The following is a 15,166-nucleotide window of genomic DNA, read 5'->3' as shown; positions in this document are numbered from 1 at the left end:
TGTGTGTGTGTGTGTGTTGATTGATATAAAAAGGAGCTTTTTATATGTGAGGGAAATTATTCCTTTGTAATTGGGAATGCAAATATTTTTTCTTAGTTTATTATTTGCTTTCCCATCATCTTGTGTAACAGCTGCCTAGTACTCTATCGAAGGGGCCTGCCATAATCTTTAAGCAGTCCCTTACTGCGAGTTGCTTCCAATTTTTTTTCCATTTTGGTTATTTCCAATTTTTTTTTTTTGCAATTATAAACTACATAGCTCTTTCCATTAATCCACATTGCAACACTTCATGCTAAATCCCTAAAAGTGGAATTGCTTGGTTAAAGAATATTAACTTTAAAAAGACTTTTGATACCTATCAGGTATTGGATATTACATTTTTTTAAAAAACTTCTAATTATTTATTTATTTTTGAGACAGAGTCTCACTTTGTTGCCCGGGCTAGAGTGAGTGCCGTGGCGTCAGTCTAGCTTACAGCAACCTCAGACTCCTGGGCTTAAGCGATCCTACTGCCTCAGCCTCCCGAGTAGCTGGGACTATAGGCATGCGCCACCATGCCCGGCTAATTTTTTGTATATATATATTTTAGTTGGCCAGATAATTTCTTTCTAATTTTAGTAGAAACGGGGTCTCACTCTTGCTCAGGCTGGTCTTGAACTCCTGACCTCTAGCGATCCACCCGCCTCGGCCTCCCAGAGTGCTAGGATTACAGGCGTGAGCCACCGCGCCCGGCCAGAAACTTCTAATTATTTAAAAGCAACAAACTTCTATTGGTTAAAAAAAATATTTCCCACATACCCATCACCCATCAGACCTGGGCTAATCTATGTCTCCACCCACTTCTGCTTCTACCATATTATTTTGAAGCAAATCCTGTCATCTGTAAAGATTTCAGGATTTAGAGAGATGTGATCTTTGGGTTAAGAAGTTTGCCAGTCTACAGTCATCCCGCCCTGAATGTGCCTGACCTTGGGAGCTGAGCAGGGCTGGGCCTGGTCAGTACTTGGCAGGGAGACTACCCGCAGGCTTTTGTGAAAAGAGAAGGAAAAATAAAGGCGTCGCCCTCTCTGCTCCCAGATCTTCAGGGTAGTGGCTGTGGGAAGTTACCCTGAGATGCCGTTTGGCAAGCCCTCCATTTGGAGCCTGCTGGGGGGCAAACGTTTAATCCCACTCCATGCGCACCCTCTGGAGTTCCACCCTTGTTTTGCAGACAGGATAAAACGATCACCCACACGGATGACTCAGCCAGCCCCGGGCCTCTTCTGGTCCACTGCAGAGTCCCCAAAGTTTTGCCCCAACCATACGTTTTCACTTATTTTTTGCTCATTCCAAAGGCAGGCAGGAAATTGCTATCCGTTTTTGTGTCATATTCGCATCTTTCCTCTGCCCGTCTTCCACTTGGATGTTCCTTCTGTGAATGAAACCCATGTTGGTGTGCACGTCCCCCGAGAGATCTAGTCTTCATGGGCACTGACATTGGGTGGTGGGAGGCTCTCTCTGTGTCACGGCAGAGGTCACTGAGACTCGGGGAGGGAAGGAGAATTGCTCAGGGTCTCATGGCCTGCAAGTGGGAGAACCGGAGCTTGAACCTGCCTCGGTGGGCTCTCTCCACTAACCATGTTGCATCTCCAAATTGACCACTCCCTGGGGTCCTTCTCTCAGTAGCCATCTGGATGGGAAATGGTCTCTGGCACTGTCCCCAGGGCAGGTAACGACTGAGTATCGGATCCTGTATTGGCATTACCCAGAGACTGCCCAAGAAACCTCCTCCCAGGCCCTTCCAGGCCACTTTCTGATGGCTTCTCCTGCTCTTGACAGGCTCCCGGTCTCCGTCCTTAGTTGGCTTCACCCCAGGGGTACCAGGCATGGAGGAGGAGGGGTGGGGGTAGGGGGAATCCTGCTGGCCCTGCCCCCAGGAGGGTTCCACAGCTGGCCCTGCCTGCTCATTTATGCAGCACCAATTATTGCCAAGACAGCTGTGAGTCCTCAGGATTTTGGAAGCAGAGAAACCACGGGGGAGCAGCAGCACCCAGACGCCGGCTGTCCATCAGTGTGGACATAGCTGCGCTGTCCGCCTGGAAATGTGAGCTGCCGGCCTGCGCCTCTCCGTCTGCCTCGGACCAGCCGAACAGGGACCAGGCTCTGACCGTGCACCCGCCACCGTGCCACCGAGACCTCACCTAAGCTAGGTCACCGACGCCCCCAGGGCCCTCCAGCTGGGCACTTAATATTCTTATTTGACCCAACAGGACTAGGAAGCTCTCAGAGACATTAAGGAACTCGTTGAAAGTTATACAGCAAGCAAGACGTGAAATCTGGATTTTGAATCCTGGTCTGTCTGACCCCAAGGCCCTCGTTCTTATCTTTTGATTCATTTTTTAGGAATCAGTGAAGCAGAGAGGCCACCCAATAAAATCTACCTCCGTGGCTCCCCCTGGGGAATTCAAGAGGAGTAAGGTCAGCTGGGAGGTGGCATGAATATTAGCCAGTGACACTTTTCCAAATATAGGGAGGGTCCAGGCAATGGAGCTTTCTAGCAGGTAAGTCTGCTTACTTGTGAGGAATGATGTCTGGTCTCTTTGGGGTACTACCTAGAATTGAGAGGACTGGAGCTCTGTTGGGGGACTTTCCAGCTCAGTGGTGGGCCACGCTGGGGTCTTTGGAATGATCTTACATCCTCTAAAAAGATAGGTCCAAGTCCTAAGCCCTGGTACCTATGGATGTGACCTTATTTGGAAATGGAGTCTTTGCAGATATAATCAAGTTAAAATGAGGTCATACTGGATTAGGGTGGTCACCAGTCCACTGACTGGTGTCCTTTAAGAAGAGGGGAATTTGGACATAGACACAGGGAGGATGCCACGTGAAGATGAGGGCAGGGATTGGAGTGGCATGTCTGCAAGCCAAGGAACGCCAAGGATTGCTGGCAACCACTGGAAGCTGGAAGAAACAAAGAAGGATTCTCCCCCGGAGCTTCCAGAAGGAACCAACCCTGCCAACACCATGATTCTAGACTTCTGGTCTCAGAACTGAAAAAGAATAAATTTCTGTTGTTTTAAACCCTGAAGTTGTCAGAATTTCCAAGTTGTTTCCCAGGAAATTAATACATCTGGTAATTATTTTGTTTGCTTATTTTTTTAGATTTTTCTTCCACTTAAGAAGACTTTTTATGTTCCCAGAGAAATGAGGAAAAAATAAAAATAAAAAAAAGAAAAAAAAAAGAAAAAAAAAAGAATAAAAAAAGAATAAAAAAGAAAAAAAAAAGAGAAGACTTTTATTTCATTTTTTTTTTTCCTTGCGCAGGGGCCATGCTAATCTTCTCTGTATCGTTCCAATTTTAGTATATGTGCTGCCGAAGCGAGCACTTCATTATCTTTTGTATCCCTAGTGTCCAGTGGCGTGTGTAGCACGTAGTGAGTGCTAACCAAATCCTTCTGGGTGAATCAATTCCCTTACATCCAGTCGGTCATACCAACGTCGGCTGAATCCTGTGCATTGTTCCCTCTAAATCTGCGGTCCCCAACCCCCAGGCCATAGAGCTCGGCTGCCCCACCCCCACCCCGCCATCCGTGGAAAAATTGTCTTTCATGAAACTTAGGAACCTGGCTGAACAGCAGGAGGTGAGCGGTGGGTAAAAAGCTTCATCTGTATTTATAGCCGCTCCCCATTGCTCGCATCACTGCCTGAGTTCTGCGCCCCCGTGGAAAAATTGTCTTCCATGAAATCGGTCCCTGCTACCAAAAAGGTTGGGGACCAATGCTCTAAATTATTGCAAAAGCCCTCCATCTGACCTTTCCCCTCTTTTTAACACAAATCTGATCTTCTCATTTTTCTAGTTTAAACTCTTCACTCTTTACCCATTCCCCTATTCTTGCTGTTGGACTTTGGGCAAGCTCTGTAACCTCTCAATTTCAGCCTCAGTTTCCTCATCTGTGGAATGGGAGTAGTAACTGCACCTACCTTACCAGGTTGATGTGAAAATTAACTGAGAATCAGTGCTAAGCCTGTAGCACAACGCCCAGTGCATCACAAGAGCCCTGTGAATGCTTAACTTTTATTATTCGGGTCAGCATTTATTTTGGATTGCGGCTACAGACACGAGGCCATGTAAAATGAGTCTTCTGTGAAGATGGGGGAAAACTGTTAGGAAAATCACATGTCTAAAGCAGGCTTTCCCAACAACTGTTAAAACGATGAAAAAGCAGAGTTTGCCTAGCATTTTGGCCTGATGAAGTTTGGAAGAGACGTCTATTTTGAAAGCATGAGTTTGCACATCGTTATATATACCAGTGAAAATACATTAAATGGTACTTGAAGTAGGCTCACATTTATATTAAAATTATGTCATTTGCAGCATAGGCACAATCTTAAATATAGAAATAAAGAAATTCACTTTAATCACAGCTCCAAATTGATGCTCTCCATTTCCTGAAAACCTCTTAATCAGGAAATTTCAAAAAAATGTTTAAAATGCATGGTAACACTTTTCAGAGCAATTCCAAAATTTAATGTGTGCAAATTATTCATATATTCATAATTTTATTGTAGCACATCAGATTTGGAGAATCAAGTGCAGGGGAAAGGGAATATCCGTTAGCTGTTAAAAAAAAAAAAAAAGGCCCATGAGTGAAAGGAATTTAAATATTGTAACTACCTTCCTATCGACTGAGCGCTCTTGTCAAAGTGCTCGCTGTTTAATAAGGTTGGCGGTTCTCACCGAATTGAAAGGCTGCTTTGGTGGGAATCTTTCTTTTTAAATAAACTTTCTTTCACTAGGTCTGGCTTTCCGTCGAGCTGGACCAAAGTGTTATGTGGCAAGCTGTTTTTCTGAAGCTGCTTTTGTTTGATTTGGAAAGTTTTAAAAATAGGTCCAGCAAGGAAGGGAATAAATGACTGAAAACGGAAATGCAAACACGCCTTGATGTTATAGCTAGCCCAGGGCAGCTCCCAGCCAAATAAGCATGCTGTTAATTATTTATTAAAATTAGAAACTCTCCTAAAAGCAGGAGAAACAGAGAGGCTTTTGGCCAGAGTGCTATATATAGCCTGAGAGGGTAGCATTGAAGCCTCAGGCCAGCGCTATGGTTTGAACGTGCACTGCAAGGTTCACGTGTTGGAAACTTAATCCCCAGTGTAACCGTGTTGAGGTGTGGGACCTTTAAGAGTGGATTAGTTCTGGGGAGCTGCGCCCTCGCGGATGTATTAATGCTATCATTGCAGGGGTTGGTTCTTTATGAAACGGTAAGTTCTGCCCCCTTCCCCCCGCCTCGCTTTCCTGCTCTCTTGTCCTTCCACCTTCTGCCACGAGATGATGTAGCAAGAAGACCCTCCTCAGAGGCTGGCCCCTAGATCTTGGACTTCCCAGCCTTCACAACCAGGAGAAGTAAATTTCTGTTCATTATAAATTACCTAGTCTGGGCCGGGCGTGGTGGTGCACGCCTGTAATCCTAGCACTCTGGGGGGCCAAATTGGGAGGATCGATTGAGGTCAGGAGTTCAAGACCAGCCTGAGCAAGAGCGAGACCCCATCTCTACTAAAAATAGAAAAAAAAAAAAAAAAAAAAAGCCAGGTGTGGTGGCACCTGCCTGTAGTCCCAGCTACTCAGGAGGCTGAGGCAGGAGGATTACTTGAGCCCAGGAGTTTGAGGTTGCTGTGAGCTAGGCTGACGCCACAGCCCATGGCACACTAGTCCGGGCAACAGAGTGAGACTCTGTCTCAAATAAATAAATAAATAAATAAATAAAATTACCCAGCCTGTGGCCTTCTGTTACAGTAGCACAAAACAGAGCAGCCATCTCTTCAAGCAGCATGCCCTGCTTATCCTTCCTTCTCTCTCTTCGTGTGTGTGTGTGTGTGTGTGTGTGTGTGTGTGTCTAATGACTTTCCCACTTGGTGATGTATCTGCTTCTGAATTCATGTCAGCAGTAGTTGCAGGTCTTTGGGCTCCTAGAATCACTAGGAGGCTGCTGTTTGACAGGAAGATTCTCTGGAGGTTTCACTGATTGGGGCCTGACCCGTGTCTCGTAGGAGAGGAGAACTTTATCCACTGTTTTATTTTATTAAAAAGTAAAATCTGGCTGGGCATGGTGGCTCATGCCTGTCATCCTAGCACTCTGGGAGACCCAGGCAGGAGGATCACTTGAGTTCAGGACTTCGAGGTTGTGGTGAGCTATGATGATGCCACTGCATTCTACCCAGGGCGACAGAGACTGTCTCAAAAAAAAAAAAAGCGAAATCTTCTAAAATGTCCTTTCGTTACACACGTATACCTTCACGTTGTATACAATTAAAATAATATAAATAAAATGATTGTGTTCCTGACTCTCCACTCTTCCCCCTCCCCCAACTCCTGGAACCCCTGTTTCTCACATTTCATCAAGCATCAGTGTTACTATCTCCATGTGTCTCCTTCCAGACAGTTTCAATGCATTTGCAAACACATATACACATACAAAAATGCGTATGGTTAATATGCAATTTAAAATTTAATTTTGGTTTTATCCTAAGTTATAGATGCTCATAATTTAAGGGTCAAATCCTAATGCAAGACTTTTACGGAGAACAGCAGCTCCGGCCCTGTTTCCACCTCTCTGTTCTCACTTCCCTCAGGCAGACACTTTCAACTTGTTTCTGAATCTTCCGTTTTGCTCAATAACATGTTGATGGGCGTGAGTGCCCATCAGAGAAATCCAGAAGTAGCTCAACCGCATTGGCCAGGACTCTTTCAGGAAGAAGAGACAGAAAACAAACTCCCCTTTGTTTAAAGGAAAAGGAATACATTCATTGGCCCGTGTATCTGAAAAGTTCCACAGTTACTGACTTTGGGCACTGCTGCTTACAATTCAAGCAAGTAAATATTATATTTGCATTAAACTTACCTCTTCCCCAAGATGCTAAGATTCCTTAAAGGGGATGAATCATTCTGTGGCTGGAGACACATCTTGATTAGTCACAAATGCATGTACGTTTTAGCGTGTGGTGTGTACATGATAGCGTTTCTCAAAATGGGTTCCTTAAAATACCAGTTCTGTTAAGAGATGTTCTGTGAAAAAGGGTCCGTGATCAAATACATTTAGGAAACGCTGGCGTCCACGGTGTCTTCTGTTGCAGGACATTCACAGAACATTTAATATGGGAACGTGCATTATAACTGCAATGTATGGCATGCATCGTTTTCCCAAACTTTTGAATATGATATCTTTTTCTCATGAAACAACTTTTGGGACTAGTGTTCCTTAAAATTCGTTTTGGGAAACACTGATCTCTGGCTCTGAATGAGGTACCTTTCAATGCCAGGTAGTAGTGGAAGCAAGGAATTGTTGATTAAGATGAAAACCATAGTGAATAATCAAATAAAATGATAGCAGTTCCTCAAAAAGTTAAATATAAATTATCACATGGCCTGGAAATTCTACTGCTAGGTATATACCCACGAGAATTGAAAACATATGTTCACATAAAGACTCGTTCATGAATGCTCATAGCAGCATTATTCATAACAGCTAAAAAGTGCAACTAACCCAAATGTCCATGAACTGATGATTAAACAAAATTTGGTAAGTCCATATAATGGACCATTAGTCAGCCATGGAAAGGAATGAAGTTACTGATCCATGCTACAACATGCATGACCATGAAATGTATATGAAATATCCAGAAAAAGCAAATCCACAGAGACAGAAAGTAGATTAGTGGTTGTCAGGGGTTGGGGGAGGCGGAATTGGAGAGTGACTACTAATGATTACAAAGTTTATTTTTGGAGTGATGAAAATTTTCTGGAATTAGACAGTGGTGATTGATGTACAACCCTATAAATATGCTAAAAACCACTGAATTATAACTTTAAAAGGGTAGTCTTTATAGAATGTGAATTATATCTTAATAAAGCTGTTATTAAAAATAAACTGACCACCATCTATTGAGTCCTTGCTGAGTGCCAGGCACTGACCTACAGTGGTGTCCGAAGGCAATCTAAACGCCATCAGTGATGAAATACTCTTCCTCTCTGGGCAGACCCCTCCCACTGCACATCGCCACTCTCCTAAGTATGATCTCATCTTCCCAGCAACTCAAGTAATACGTAGTATCATTATCGTTTCTCTTCCGCAGAGAAAGTAACCAAAGCTCAGACAAGTTAAAGAAATTTGACCCCGGCCACATGACTAGTAAAGGGGCTTGGCCAGGATTCCAAATCACAGTCTGACCTCGTGATGTCACTATTCCAGGGACAAACGTTCCCTGTTGTTTGAAGTTGCTCTTCCATCTAAATGAGAGCGAGGGTCAGGAAAAGGAAGTGTGCATTCAAAAGTCAAAGCAAAAGAAGCAGCGTGACATGCAACATTGCATTCTGTGTCCCAGAGAGACGGACAGTCACCTTGAGAGTCATGCCAGGAACCCGATTTTCACATTCCGTCAGAGGCAGCAGTTCTGGGCTTTCTGGCTCCCAGACAGGAAACGTTATAAATGACTGTGACCGTGAATCTTTCTGCTCCCTCATTTTTGCTCAGGTATTTTAAAGCAAACCCCAGACATCATAGCTCTTCATCCTTACCTACTTCAATGTACAGCTCTACAAATTATGAACATTTTTCATACATAATCACCCCTAACAAAATGGATAGTAATTCCTTGTTATCTTCTAATACTCCGGCCCATATCTGAATGTCTCTGAATTATCTCATAAATGTCTTTTTAATAGTTTGTGTGAATCAGGATCCAAATAAGCTCTACCAATCATTGTATTTCAAAAAGAAAGAGTAAGGATTATCAGGGGGTGTAGCTCAGTGGTAGAGCGCATGCTTAGCATGCATGAGGCCCTGGGTTCGATCCCCAGCACCTCCAATTCTGTCTTTCTCTCATGGCTCCTCCTTCCTGCAGCACTTAAATGTCAGCAATTTTGGCTGAGTGCTGTGGCCCACTCCTGAGGCCGAAGTGGAGTGGAAGGATTGTTTGAGGCCAATCATCACTTGAGCTCAGAAGTTTGAGGTTGCAGTGAGCTATGATGACACCACTGCACCCTAGCTCAGGTGACAGAGTGAGGCCCTTAAATAAAAAAAAAGAATTGGAAAAAAAATAAAGAAAAAAAATTGGAAAAATAAAAAAAAAAAGAATTGGAAAAAAAATAATAAAGATTTGACTATATTTATGTGGGTCCATTTCTGGCTCTCTATTCTGTTTCCTTAATATACATCTGTTTCTTCACCAATACCACACTGCCTTAATTACTGTAGTGTTATAAGTCTTGTAATTGGATAGCACGATTCCTCCAACTTTACTCTTTCAAAATTGTTTTAGCCATTCTAGTTCCTTTGCCTTTCTGTATGAATATTTAGACTCAGCTTGTTTGTATGGATAAGAAATCCTACTGGATTGATTGGAATGGCCTTAAATCTACAGATCAATTTGGAGAGAACTGACATTTTTACTATGTTGAGTCTGTCATGTACAGAGTATATTTCTCCATTTATTTAGGTCTTCTTTGATTTCTATCATCAATGTTTTGTAGTTTTCAGCATTCATAGCCTGTACATGTTTTGTCGGGTTTATATGTAAATATTTTACATGTTGGTGGAGAGCTTTTGTAAATGTATCATTTTTTGAGTTTCAGTTTCTAATTATACCCTTCAAGTATACAGATGTACAATGGATTTTTGTGTGTTGACCTTGTACCCCATGTTACACTAACTCACTTATTGATTCTAGGAGTCTTTTTGGTAGTTTCCTTGGGATTTTCTTATGTAGACAGTCAAGTCTCTGTGAAAATAGAAAGTTTTATTTCTTCCTTTCTAATATATATGCCTTAGCTGGGCGCGGTGGCTCACGCCTGTAATTCTAGCACTCTGGGAGGCCGAGGTGGGAGGATTGCTTGAGGTCAGGAGTTCAAGACCAGCCTGAGCAAGAGCCACCACGCCTGGCCTAGGTCTATCTTTTTGAAATCTGTTTTCTATTTTTTTCCTCTTTGTTTTCACTCCTCTGTTTTCTTTCTCCTGCCATCTCTCGGGTTATGCAAACATCTTTTGGTATTCCAAGAAAATGTAAACAGATGGCAAGGTGACATATTTTTGCTTTAGCAGGCAATCAAGGTAGTTAGGTTCGGGCTGAACATCCTTACCCATCTTCCCTGGGCTGCGGTGCCAATGTCAGCTCACCTTTGGAAGGCTTTCAGGTGTTAGTGAGGTCTGTCCTGTGTGTGCGCCACCCAGTGGCCAGCCCGGGATGTGGGCGAGGCAATGGTCTATCGCAAAGTTCTCAAGGTCTTTTGTATTTGGATAAGCCCAGGAGTTCATAAGTGACTTTATGGGGTCACTTGCCCAACTTTCTCCCTTTCCACAACAAGCTGGGTACTTTCTAGGTCTCTGGGGATCCCCCTTTTGATCCTGTAGCCCGGATCTGGGGCTTTGGTCAGCCCACTCTGGATGCACTTCTATGGCTGCAGCCAGGTCCGGGGCCAAACGGTGGGAGACCTGGAGGAAAGCTCACCTGTGCTTTGCTAGCACTTCACATTCTCCTCTTCGTCTCCACGCACTGTCACTGTCACTGGGCATTCTAGCCCCGTATTATAGCTGCAACCAGTGGGGGAGACAAAGAGGTGTGTGCTCACATCACTGTACCCAGAGCCAGAACCCCTCATGTTGTATTTTAGAACATTTTGATGTACGTTCTTAAATATGGTTCTTATTATGACACATTTTTCACTCTTCACTGTTCAAAATATTATGTTGAATACTTATTCTGTGAATTAAAAAAAAACAAACCAAACCTAAGTTTGTTTGGGATGATCTGGAGAAGAAATTAAATCATTGCTCTTAGCATTCTGATGTGTAGTTGTCTCCCTGATGAACTTTGTGTCTCTACATCACATTTGAAGGGGGACTTGCTTAATCTAATGTGGATCAAAAGGGAATATCCACAGATCTGAGACGGTTAAAAGGAATCAGAAGTTCTGGTGTGAAAACTTTAGCGTTTCCAATATAAAGAGAATGTTAACGGCGTCTCTCCACGGCTGGGTGGGTGGTAGATGAAAACCCCTCCTACAAGATCCCCATAGAACACCCCATCACCTGGAAAGAATGACTTGTAATTAACCATTTGCTCAACGCCTTTCCCCCCTGCAAAGCCGAGCTCCCCAAGCAAAGGCTGTAACCATCCTGTTCACTTCTCCACCTTGCACCGTGTCTGGCAGATAGCCAGCACTCAGTAGACATCTGATGACTGAAGGACTGAATGGATTTCTTGGGGTTTATTATAAAGGATATTACAAAGTAAACAGATGAACCGCCAGATGAAGAGGTATGTAGGGCAAGTTCCAGAAGGGTTCCAAGCGGAGGACCTTCTGTCCCTGAGGAGTTGGGATGCGCCCCCTTCCCAGCTCAGGGACGTGTCCACCAACCTGGAAGCCCTATGAACCCTGTGCTTTGGGGATTTTCATGGAGGCTTCCCCACACAGGCGCGATGGATTATTAACTCTGTCTCCAGCCCCTCTTCCCCCCAGAGGACGGGCAGTGGAACCGAACTCCCAAGCTGCTAACCATGGCGTCGTCTTTCTGGTGAGCACCCCCATCCTGAAGGCCTCCACAAGCCCATTAATACAAAAGATGCTCCTGTCACCCAAGAAATTCTCAGGGATTTAGGGGCTCTGTAAGATTTTCTTATCACTTGGGAAATTACAAAAGTTACAGGAGCTCTGTGTCAGAAACCCGGGACAGAGGCCAAATATATATTTCTTATTATGTCATACCCCCCAAATACAGGATAATTTTCCCTCGAGGTCCTTAACACAGTAACTGCTACGTGAGTTGTATTTAACTCAAGCTGGTTTTGAGCCGGGGAACTCATGAAGCAAAACCCTGCGTGCCGATGGTTCGTGAAAATCTTGTTGATGTTCTTATTGTTACAATTCACATTGACAATTTAATTCTAAAAACGTGGATCATGTTGCATAGAACTCAGGAACAGGAAACAATAAAAAACAACAAAAATTTTCATTAAATTAGAAAGGATCATTTTGTTTGTTAAGTTTTTATTCTATCTTAATGAAACACCATGGCCCCAGGGAAAAAATTTTTTTTTCCAGTGTGGCAGTCAGTGTGTTAACTAATTACATCTGCAAAGACCTTGTTTCTAAATAAGGTCACATGCTGCGGTTCCAGGTGGGGTGGAGAGGGGGACACTATTTATCCAATGACACGGGCACCTGGAAAGGTCCAGCGTGTGGCGCAGGCGCAGACAGCACCTGCCTTGTCTCATCGCAGCTCACCCTGAATCCGTTGTCGAGGCAACTAATTAGTCGGCTCAGGCTGCCATACATAACAAAACTCCATAGACTGGGCGGCTTAAACAACAGAAATTTATTTTGTCACAGTTCTGGAAGCTAGAAGTCCAAGATCAAGGTGTCGACAGGTGTGGCTGCAGGTGAGACCTCTCTCCCTGGCTTGCAGCTGCCGCCTTCTGGCAGTGTTCTCCCTTGGCTGTCTCTCCAGGCATCCCCCTGTCTGTCACTTTCTTATGAGGACACCAGCCCTGGTGGATTAGGGCTCACCCTAACAGCCTCATTTTAACTTAATCACCTTTTTAAAGGCCCAGCCTCCTAATGCGGTCACATTCAGAGGTGCTGAGGGTTAGCAGTTCAGCATGTGAATTGGGGGGTTGGGGGAGACCCAGTGCAGCCCCAAACCCTCATTGTTTACATTACTTCACATCTTCCCTTTCTTCACTCCCCCCTTTTCTCACTGTTGCTGCCCTGTTTGCACTTTCCAAATAAAGCATTAGCATTTTCATCCTTGCCTCAGGCTCCGTTTTCCAGGAAGTTTAGGCTAATACAGTGTCATTAGAAAAAAAACCCCTGCAGTTTAGCACAAAGTCCATGTTCCTTGTCACCATGGAGTTCAGTGAAATCATTTCTACGTTGTAAACTGGGTCACAACACGCCCTTGCTAAAAACGCACCATGGCTTCCCAGAGCACCTGGACTAAAACCCTGACCCCTGAGCCCACAGGGCCCCACCTGAGCGCTGCCCCGCTCACCTCTCTGTCCCCGCTCCAACATGCTCCAGCACACGGGGCCTCTTCCAGGTCTGCCAGCTCAACGGAGCCCTTCCTCACCTCAGGGGCTTTGCCTTTGCTGTTCCCTTTGCGCAGAACACTGTTCCCAGGTGGGTCACGTGGCTGCCTTCTCTTGACCTGGTGGGTCTCAGACTAAATGTTACTTCCTGGGCACTTTTTATTAATACCTGGCGCCATCATGACAGAGTACTACACATTTGGTGGCTCAAAACAATAGAAATTCATTCTGTCATTGTTCTGGAAGCCAGAAGTACGCAATCCAGGTGTCAGCAGGGCCATGCTCTCTCTGGTTTTGGGGGAGCACCCTTCCCTGTCTCTTCTCGCTCCTGGTGGTTGCTGGCAGTCGTTGGTGTTCCCTGGCTGGCAGCTGCAGCGCTCCAATCCCTGCGCCATCTGCACGCGGACTCCTCCCCTGTTTCTGTGTCTCCTCCCTCCTCCTCAAGGACACTAGTAGTCTAGGATTAGGGCCCACTGCAATCCCGAATGACCTGATTTTGACTTGATTATATCTGCAAAGATTCTGTTTCCAAATAAGATCCCATTCACAGGTACTGGGGGAATTTTGGGGGCCACAGTTCCCCTGAGCACAAGCCCCGAGGCACCTTCCTCCTTCTACCCCCTGGCAGTGGACACCTCTATCCAGAGACTGGGTAAACTGTAAAGAAAAGAAGTTTCTATTTTCCTTCAGGTTCTTCCCCCTTCTTTGGCTTCTTCCCCTTACTCTTCTGAGGTGTTTCCCCCCATAACCAGTCTAACCCCACCTTGGCGAGTGCTTCCTGGAAGACCCCAACTAACACTGGAGTTTCTTTCCCCTCCGCCTTCCCCTGTTTTCAGTTTCAATCTTAGCACCGTGCTTTCTCCGTAGCAGCATTTTCACAATCACGTGTACTTTATTTATTATATTAATTTTTTTAGTTTCCCCCACCAGATTATAAATGCCATTAGGGCAGGAACCACATCTAAAATGAACTCACTGTTGTATCTTGGTGCTTGGTATAGTGTCTGGTATACAGTAGGCACACGATCAATTGATCAGTTTTATTGAGTGGAGGGATTTTTCTCTGCCTCGCCAATCAACGTACCACACAGCTGCCACTCGGCACGTTCTACGTCTCGTGGTGGTTGATGCTTAAAGTGGAGACAAAAAGTGTCACAGGGAGAAGTCAGTGACTAGGAAAAAGAAAATCAAAGTTTATAGCAGCTTTACTTATAATTTCGAAAACTTGGAAACAACTAAGATGTCCCTCAGGAGGTGAACGGATAAATAAACTGTGGTACATCCAGATGATACACTATTACTCAGTGTTAAAAAGAAATGAGCTATCAAGCCATGAAAAGACATGGAAGAAATCTAAATGCACATTATTAAGTGGAAGAAGCCAATCTGAAAAGGCTCCATACTGTATGATTCCAACTCTATGATAGTCTAGAAAAGGCAAAACTATGGACACAGTGAAAAGATCAGTGTTGCCCAGGCAGGGTGGGGAGAGAGAAACAGGTAGAGCACAGGGGATTTTGGGGTAGTGAAAATACTCCGTATGATTCTATAATAATGGATACATAGCATCATACGTTTGTCTAAACTCACAGAATGTACGACACCAGGAGTGAAACTTAATGTACGCTATTGACTTGTGGTGACAATGATGTGTCAGTGTAGGTTCACTGACGGCACCAAACGCATGAACTCTGCACTCTGATGGGGATACTGATAATGGGGGCTGTGCCCGTGTGGGCAGAGGGGCCGTATGGGAAATCTCTGTACCTTCTCGATGTTGCCGTGAATCTAAAACTGCTCTAAAAAAATTAAGTCTTGAAAAAAAGAAAAAGAAATCAACTTCCCCTGACGTGGGAGCCTCACCATTGTGAACAGTCAAGACACCCTGGAAATCAGAGTGAAGCCACTTTGAAAAATGCTAAAGAGCTGACAGAATGTGGCACTTCTGATTGTGCCGAGAGAAAGCAGCTCAGAGGGGCTGATCTTCAAAGGGGAATCTTCCCGGAAAACTAGCAGAGAGCCTCGAGAATTGGCCCCATATCAAATTAGCCTTTTCATGTCCACAAGCAAACAAGGCCTCTGAGGAATGCGCAGAGAGAGATCTAAG

At 44.5% G+C, this 15,166-nt stretch overlaps 2 non-coding genes across 2 annotated transcripts; one reads left to right on the top strand and one right to left on the bottom strand.

The window, feature by feature from the left end:
- Positions 1-3,257: 3,257 nt before the first annotated feature.
- LOC138394911 (U6 spliceosomal RNA) lies at positions 3,258-3,365 on the bottom strand. The gene has a single exon (XR_011235428.1). It is a non-coding gene; the product is annotated as a U6 spliceosomal RNA (small nuclear RNA).
- Positions 3,366-8,769: 5,404 nt separating this feature from the next.
- Positions 8,770-8,841, top strand: TRNAA-AGC (transfer RNA alanine (anticodon AGC)). Its single transcript has one exon. It is a non-coding gene; the product is annotated as a tRNA-Ala (tRNA).
- The last annotated feature ends 6,325 nt before the right edge of the window (positions 8,842-15,166 follow it).

The sequence above is a fragment of the Eulemur rufifrons genome, chromosome 14, assembly GCF_041146395.1.
Source record: "Eulemur rufifrons isolate Redbay chromosome 14, OSU_ERuf_1, whole genome shotgun sequence".
NCBI classification, from domain to species: Eukaryota; Metazoa; Chordata; class Mammalia; order Primates; family Lemuridae; genus Eulemur; species Eulemur rufifrons.
This window is presented reverse-complemented; position numbering and strand designations above follow the sequence as displayed.